Source organism: Acanthisitta chloris, unplaced genomic scaffold (genome assembly GCF_000695815.1).
Source record: "Acanthisitta chloris isolate BGI_N310 unplaced genomic scaffold, ASM69581v1 scaffold17707, whole genome shotgun sequence".
Classification (NCBI taxonomy): Eukaryota; Metazoa; Chordata; class Aves; order Passeriformes; family Acanthisittidae; genus Acanthisitta; species Acanthisitta chloris.
In genome coordinates this window covers 1-6879 of record NW_008684471.1, presented here as the reverse complement: position 1 = coordinate 6879, position 6879 = coordinate 1, and positions in this window count along the sequence as shown.

Sequence of the window (6879 nt, the reverse complement as noted above, 5' to 3'; positions counted from 1 at the left end):
TTCAGAAAACAAAACCAAAAAGAACTGAGTTATTATTGAAATGAGCACTTGATTTTGACCTACACATTGAACATATCGGCACATATTTGAATATGCCTACAGAAAAGCTTTTGGACAGTCTGTTGAAAGATCAGCATTAAGGAGTCCTCTAAACTGCAATTTAGGACTGGAGACTTTCAAATGACTCAGACAGCCAACCTCTTCATTGACAGGACTTGTCTAAATAAACATGGATTGGACTGGAGACTTTCAAATGACTCAGACTGCCAACCTCTTCATTGACAGGACTCGTCTAAATAAACATGGATAAAAAAAGGATAAACCTTGTTGCAACTGAAAGTTTTTGAGATGTATTTCCTAAAAATGTTTTCATATCATGGATGTGAATCTAACCACTACAACCTGCACAGAGCCCCTCAGATTCCAACGGGAGCCTCCCTGTCCCAGCCCCTACGTAACTAACATGTATGTGGTATGAAAGGACAGAGCATACTCCACTGTTTTGTCCTCTCAAAACTAAGCAATTTCCTTTCAATCCTTGATAAAATATATTTGTGAGCTTTAAAGACACCCCATTACAGTCAGCAACTTTTATCCTCCTTTTAATGACTGTGCATTCGAGCTACAGGGAACTGACTCCAAGAACCATTGATTCCTCCAGGTCGTCTGGAGAAATGATCCTGTGTCCGAGAGGACACTTGCCCTGCAAAAAGCAACAACCCACTCAAAGGCCTCAGGTACAATAAAATGTTCCACAAAAGTTAACACATCTTCAAGACACAAAGTCTCAGGAAAAGGAATAATCCTTGGAAGTGACACAGTGGTGATTTACGTCTTTACAGTGTGCTTAAATCCCGTTAGGTACCTTCACTTTCACTATGCTGTGAGATGCTCAACTGAGACAATCTCATTCAGAGATCTCCATATTCCAGAACTTCCTATAAAAAACAAAGGAGCAAAACTATCTTCCCAATGAATGATACTATATCCAAGTAAAGAGGTAAATAATATTTAGCATATAGTATCAATTAGCATACTCCTTTGCCAAGACTTCACATCATTTCTTAAACCTAGGTGGAATGATTCCCTGGTCTCATTGGAATCTTAACATCCTCTGCAAGGTTTATGAATATGGCCTAAGGCACAAATTGCTTAGAAATCAAGTTTACTTGTCAGCAGTCACTGTGTTTCTTCAGCTCTCCTAAGCCAAAGCAATAGCTGTGGCAGGGGGAAACATTCTACAGATGTAGGCAGAAGAAATCTCAAGAAGCTCTTCAGAGTGATGACAATACCAGGTATTCAAAATAAAATCCCTGAGTTTCTTAAGAAAGGACTATCACAGGATGCACATGATCCTGAAATAGATTACAGCATGGACAAATAGTTTGATCCTTATTGTTTGTTTTGGATGGAAAAAAAAGTGTCTCTCGAGAAATGATTCACAGTATTCTCCAAAATGTAGGGATAAAGTTGGCAGTCAGAGTTCTGCAAAAAACACCCTCTTGCAGCAACACTGATCACTGCTTTGGCTAAGTACTGAGAAATGACAGCAACAGTAGAAAGTCAGCATTTCTATGGGAACAAGTATGGCTGGAACAGTTGCCTGGACTAAAGGGCCTTTCTTTCCGAACTGAAAGGCAGTGTTCAAATTTTATGCACATTCCAAGTTTCCAATCAGTTCCCAGGTCAAATAAATCTCAATGTTTATACATCTCCTCCTGTAACTGCATGTTTTATAATGCTCAACAATACTGGAGCCAAGAAAAACTGAAAGCTGGAATGGCTGAAATATTCAGCCTTTAATACTGCTTGAAGATATGTGCTGAAAATGAGAAGCCGCTCTCTGACACGAGCCAGTAAACAGCAGTTCATCAGACATGAGAGATTAAAACAATGGGGTCATGAGGACCATCCTTTCGGCAGTTCTGAATAGGAAGATATCTCATCTGTGTAATTTTTTCCCTCTAGGGTCCTATTTTCCAGTTTGCACTCCCACAGCACACTATCTAAATTCTCTCAGACTGGAATCAGCTGCGTAAAGACATCTACCCCTAAGACTGAAATATGATCAACACTCACCTAATCTAGAAGCAAAGCACTCTGGGCCTTCAAGAGAGTATCCAAGGATGACTGCATTGTAACTGGCAAAGGCACCATTGGCATGGCAAACAAGCAAAGCACAGGTCTTACTCCCACAGCACACTATCTAAATTCTCTCAGACTGGAATCAGCTGCGTAAAGACATCTACCCCTAAGACTGAAATATGATCAACACTCACCTAATCTAGAAGCAAAGCACTCTGGGCCTTCAAGAGAGTATCCAAGGATGACTGCATTGTAACTGGCAAAGGCACCATTGGCATGGCAAACAAGCAAAGCACAGGTCTTAAGTTGTGAATTGGCATGGCAAACAAGCAAAGCACAGATATCAAGTTGTGATAGTCTCTCATGCTATGTCCAGCAGAATCAGACATACATATACAAAGATATCAATGAGAAGATCTCCAAGCCTGTGCAGACTCAAGCAACTAATTACACAATATTTCACTTTACACTACAACATTGTGACCCTTGGTAAATCTTTCACACTTGATTTACGATACATTACAGAATTGTATCAATAAAAGAAGATAAATGTACAATGTACTGATGATCAAATCACATTGAGACCAGAGAAGGCCTAACTGAATGTCTGTTACACTGTCACCTGTATCTCTCATCAGTTTTACCTAGACTGTTACAAAACTCAAGACTAGTAGCACTAGTGACTTTACTTTTTTGATTTTTAATTGAGGTTTCAGGTGTTTTTGGTGTGCTGGTTTGAGCTGGTCTCCTTACTATTTTCCAAGGGCTGCAAAAATGATTCCTTCACATATGCTTGGACTCAATGATCTTAAAGGTCTTTTCCAACCTAAACGGTTCTACAATTCTAGGACTGAACTACTATAACTAATTAACTGACAAATTACTAATAGAACTTATCTCACTGATGACATTAAAATGCTGGTCTCTAAATTTCACCAGTCTACACTTTTCAGTTAAATTAAGCACCTTTTAAAATCTGTTTTCCCAATTACCTATTGCCTTTTTAAAGCAGAACAGGTACTTTATAATTCAGTAATTTATGACTAATAACATAGATGCTAATTAGTTCTGCACATGGCCTAGTTTCCCTACTAACAGCTGTGTACAGCTAAAATCTTAACATGGCCAACAAGCAAATACCTTCAGAAAAGTAATTCAGGAGAGTAATAGAATTAATGTAACTGCTAAAAGGGAAATAAGTGTTCAACAAAGAAATTCAAGAACAGTCCCTTTCCTAGATTTCCTGAGATGAAGAGTCTGTGTCACATCATAATGCAAGACCTCCTAGTAGAAGGGGATCTTTACAATTTATTTACTACATTGAATTTTAGAGCATCTCAATCTAGTGATCCAGCCTAAGGGGCTATGAGATTAATGGAAAATCAATCATTTTAACATCAGATATCAAAGACTAGTAACTTGGGTAAATCCAATGTCAAAGACACCAAGCAGCTAATATAACTATGATGGTCTAACCCAACCCTCTGCTGACCAACTTCTATATGAATTCTCTGATTAATTCTTGCTTCAACTTCATGGTTATGAGTAAACTTGAGAATAATATCCAGCAAATCATCTTTTTTTATTTTTCTTTCTTTCTTTTAATTTGCAGTGTTTTACCATAATTGAAATTAAATTGTTCCAATAATTAATCATCTCCATTCTGAAAAATAAGTTCTTGATTCTTGCTTGGTCTTTTTCACTTCCTTTTCCATGTTTTGGATCTTTCTATAACTTAGAAATGTTCTCCACTAGGGAATCTATGTTCTTAGTGTTAATAGTTATATTTGATTACAATTATACTTAGTTCAGTCTTACATTAGGAAAATAATTTGAGCCTAAGTTTTTCAGTGTAGCATACTTTATTTAATTTTTTAATAATTCATCTCTAGTCTGTTGACTTTCAAACATCTTTCTTGAAAAGTGAACAGCCAGAATCTAGTACCCTGTTACAACTCCAGGAAACTCAAGAATTGAAAAATGGTTTAAACTATCACTAGGTCCTTGGCTCTTTTAAAAATACTTCAGGAAGCTCCAGATAACACTCTGTATTGGAAGTTCACTGCACAAAATGTATACAAACACTCGTGAGAGATAATCCTCTTCTCAGAGTTTGTAATCTAGCTTCACTGCATGTGAACAAAACAAATAAGGAATTTGATTTGTGGAGAAAGAAACGCAGTGCCAATAAAATAAGCCTGTCATAATAATGATTAATAGTCTTAATCAGAATTACAGAGACTACAAGGAAAAAAGGGATTTCATAACTGCCAACCCCACACTAGAAAAACTATAGTCATAACATGTTCTCCAGTGTGTTTATCCTAAAGGAAGAATAGCATTTTTAATGCACAAAATCATACTAATTACCAGAAAACCCAGAAGATTTTTCTAACATGTATGCAGGCACTCATATTAAATCTGTACATTGCCTGTGCAAATGCTGGGGATTTCTATGTAATGCTTCTTAACTTATGGTTGTACAATCATAAGTATGTAAAAACCAGAAAAGAGTAATTTTTTCTCTGTGCTATGGCTTTTTTCTACTGTTTCCTTTGAAAAGAAACAGGATTTCCTAGAAAAGATGATGTAGTTTTATTCCAATTGTATTAATTCCATCAAACAGCTGATTCTTTCAAGAAATCTGCCAGAGAAAGCTTTCCAGTGAACTGATTATCATGCAACAGCAAAATCAATTTTCTTCACAACGGGGACAGTATAGGTTTCTTCCATACTCTCCGTCCTTTGCTTCCTTGTACTGAAACTTGTTCTACTAATCTGCTCAAACTACATTCCTAATTATGGCATGTTTGTCTGCTAAAGAAGACACAAGCTGTTAGTAAAAAAAAAACCCTTAATCAGCACTCTAAAATCCCCAAAATCTGTATCTCAGTAAATATTGATTGTAAAATGCCTAGTCTTTGTCACTTTCATTAAGAGACCTCCAAAATCTACAAAGGAGATTCAAAAGTATGTCTTACTATGGTTCGAGTGTTAAACTGGTAGATGCTACAGTGAAATGCTCAACTACTACTCACATGAGTAAGCATCCACTTAGAACAAAATCAGTCAGATTATCATAGAATAACTGGATATTAGGAAGAGTTTTTTCATCAAAAGCATGGTCAGGCATTGGAACAGGCTGCTCAGGAAGCAGTGGAATCACCTGGATGTGTTCAAAATGTGACACCTGGGGACATGGTTTAGTGGTGGACTTGTCAGTGCTGGGTTAACAATTGGGCTCAATGACCTTGGAGGTCTTTTCCAGCCTTAATGTTTCTATGATGAGGACTAGTGAGAAAACAGACTTCCAAAAGATACAGAAATCTAATTTGCATCCAATGCATTCTTACAGCAGATAGACCAGAGTCACTGAGCCTCGCTTTGTAGGCAGTACCTTAACACTTACCATTGTTGGACATTGCCAGTAAATTGCAGTTGATTATTTTACTCTGTCTATTATTTATTTAACATTCATCTTTGAAGTGTTCCCTCTTGCTTTTGGAACTAACATCCTCTTCAAAATGGAGAAATTCAGATTCTTTCCACATATTATTTAAGGCCTCTGTAGGTAACAGTAAGTTATACTTAGCCATATTTCAAACGTGTCCTCAAAAAGTCAGAGGATGTAAGGATCCTAAAACCAAAGCTCAGATCCCGATCATGTATTTGTTGGCAATTATATTAACTGAAATACCTGATGATCACACTGTAAGTGATAACAGAGACCCTGTTTTGAAAAACAACAACCTGATAAATTGAGAACAGAACACTTTAATCCTTTGCTGAGGATTCAGTGTGCCAAAACAGCACTGGGTTAAAACACTGGAACCTGTAACACAGGTAAACAGGAGTCAGTTCTCAGAAAATATCTACCTTACATTAAATGAAGGGTTTGATTTAACTATTCTATTAGATCCATCAGAATAGCTAAGCCAAAGGGGTAAAAAATCCAAAACAAACCTCACTGCTAGAATAGAGTGCCAGGGAAATTATAGAGCCCCCCGATAATGCCAGCATCTACATTTTCACTATCATAACAGTTACTCGGAATAGAATTCTACTCACTGAACTTTACATCTGACATAGTCAAAAGTGTAGACTTTTGACCATACCTTGAAGGTTTGTCTAAAGAATGATTAATCTGATATAATGGAGACATCTAAAGTATTAGAGACACCATTCAGATATCTGACAAATGGCCCTCAGGATGTTATCTTTTCCCAATAACTATAGTTTAAACAGTCAGCTGAGTTGTAAATACTTATACCTGGACCTCCTGGTAGACAACAGAGGGATAATGATGGCTTAAAAGAAAAAAACATCCCACATTAGATTCTCCATCAACTGCGATGTCAAAAGTCTGTTTTAACACGTGTAGTTCCTAAACTGGCATGTAATACACCATAATCACAGGCCAAAATGCATCACCCAGCCAAGGCACTCTCTAAACAGTTCAAAGATGCAATACAACAAGTAACATTGCACACTGCCCTGTTCAGGTGGGTTTGCTTCGGTCAAGGAGATAAAACGGCAGTAGACAATAGAAACATGTAAGGAGGTGATACACTTCAACCATTATGGACTTGGATCAGTGAAAATCAAAAGCAGATGGAATCTTTCCATGGGAAATCTTCTAATTCACCTCAAAATGAGCACATTTAGGTAAGGTGATAATATTGTAGCTTTACCACAAGGACAATTCTAACATTAAAAATTATAAGTACTTACTTAACAGTTAGAGAACTACAAAAATTCCATAAAGTTCCATATGAACCTTTGACAACAATAAAA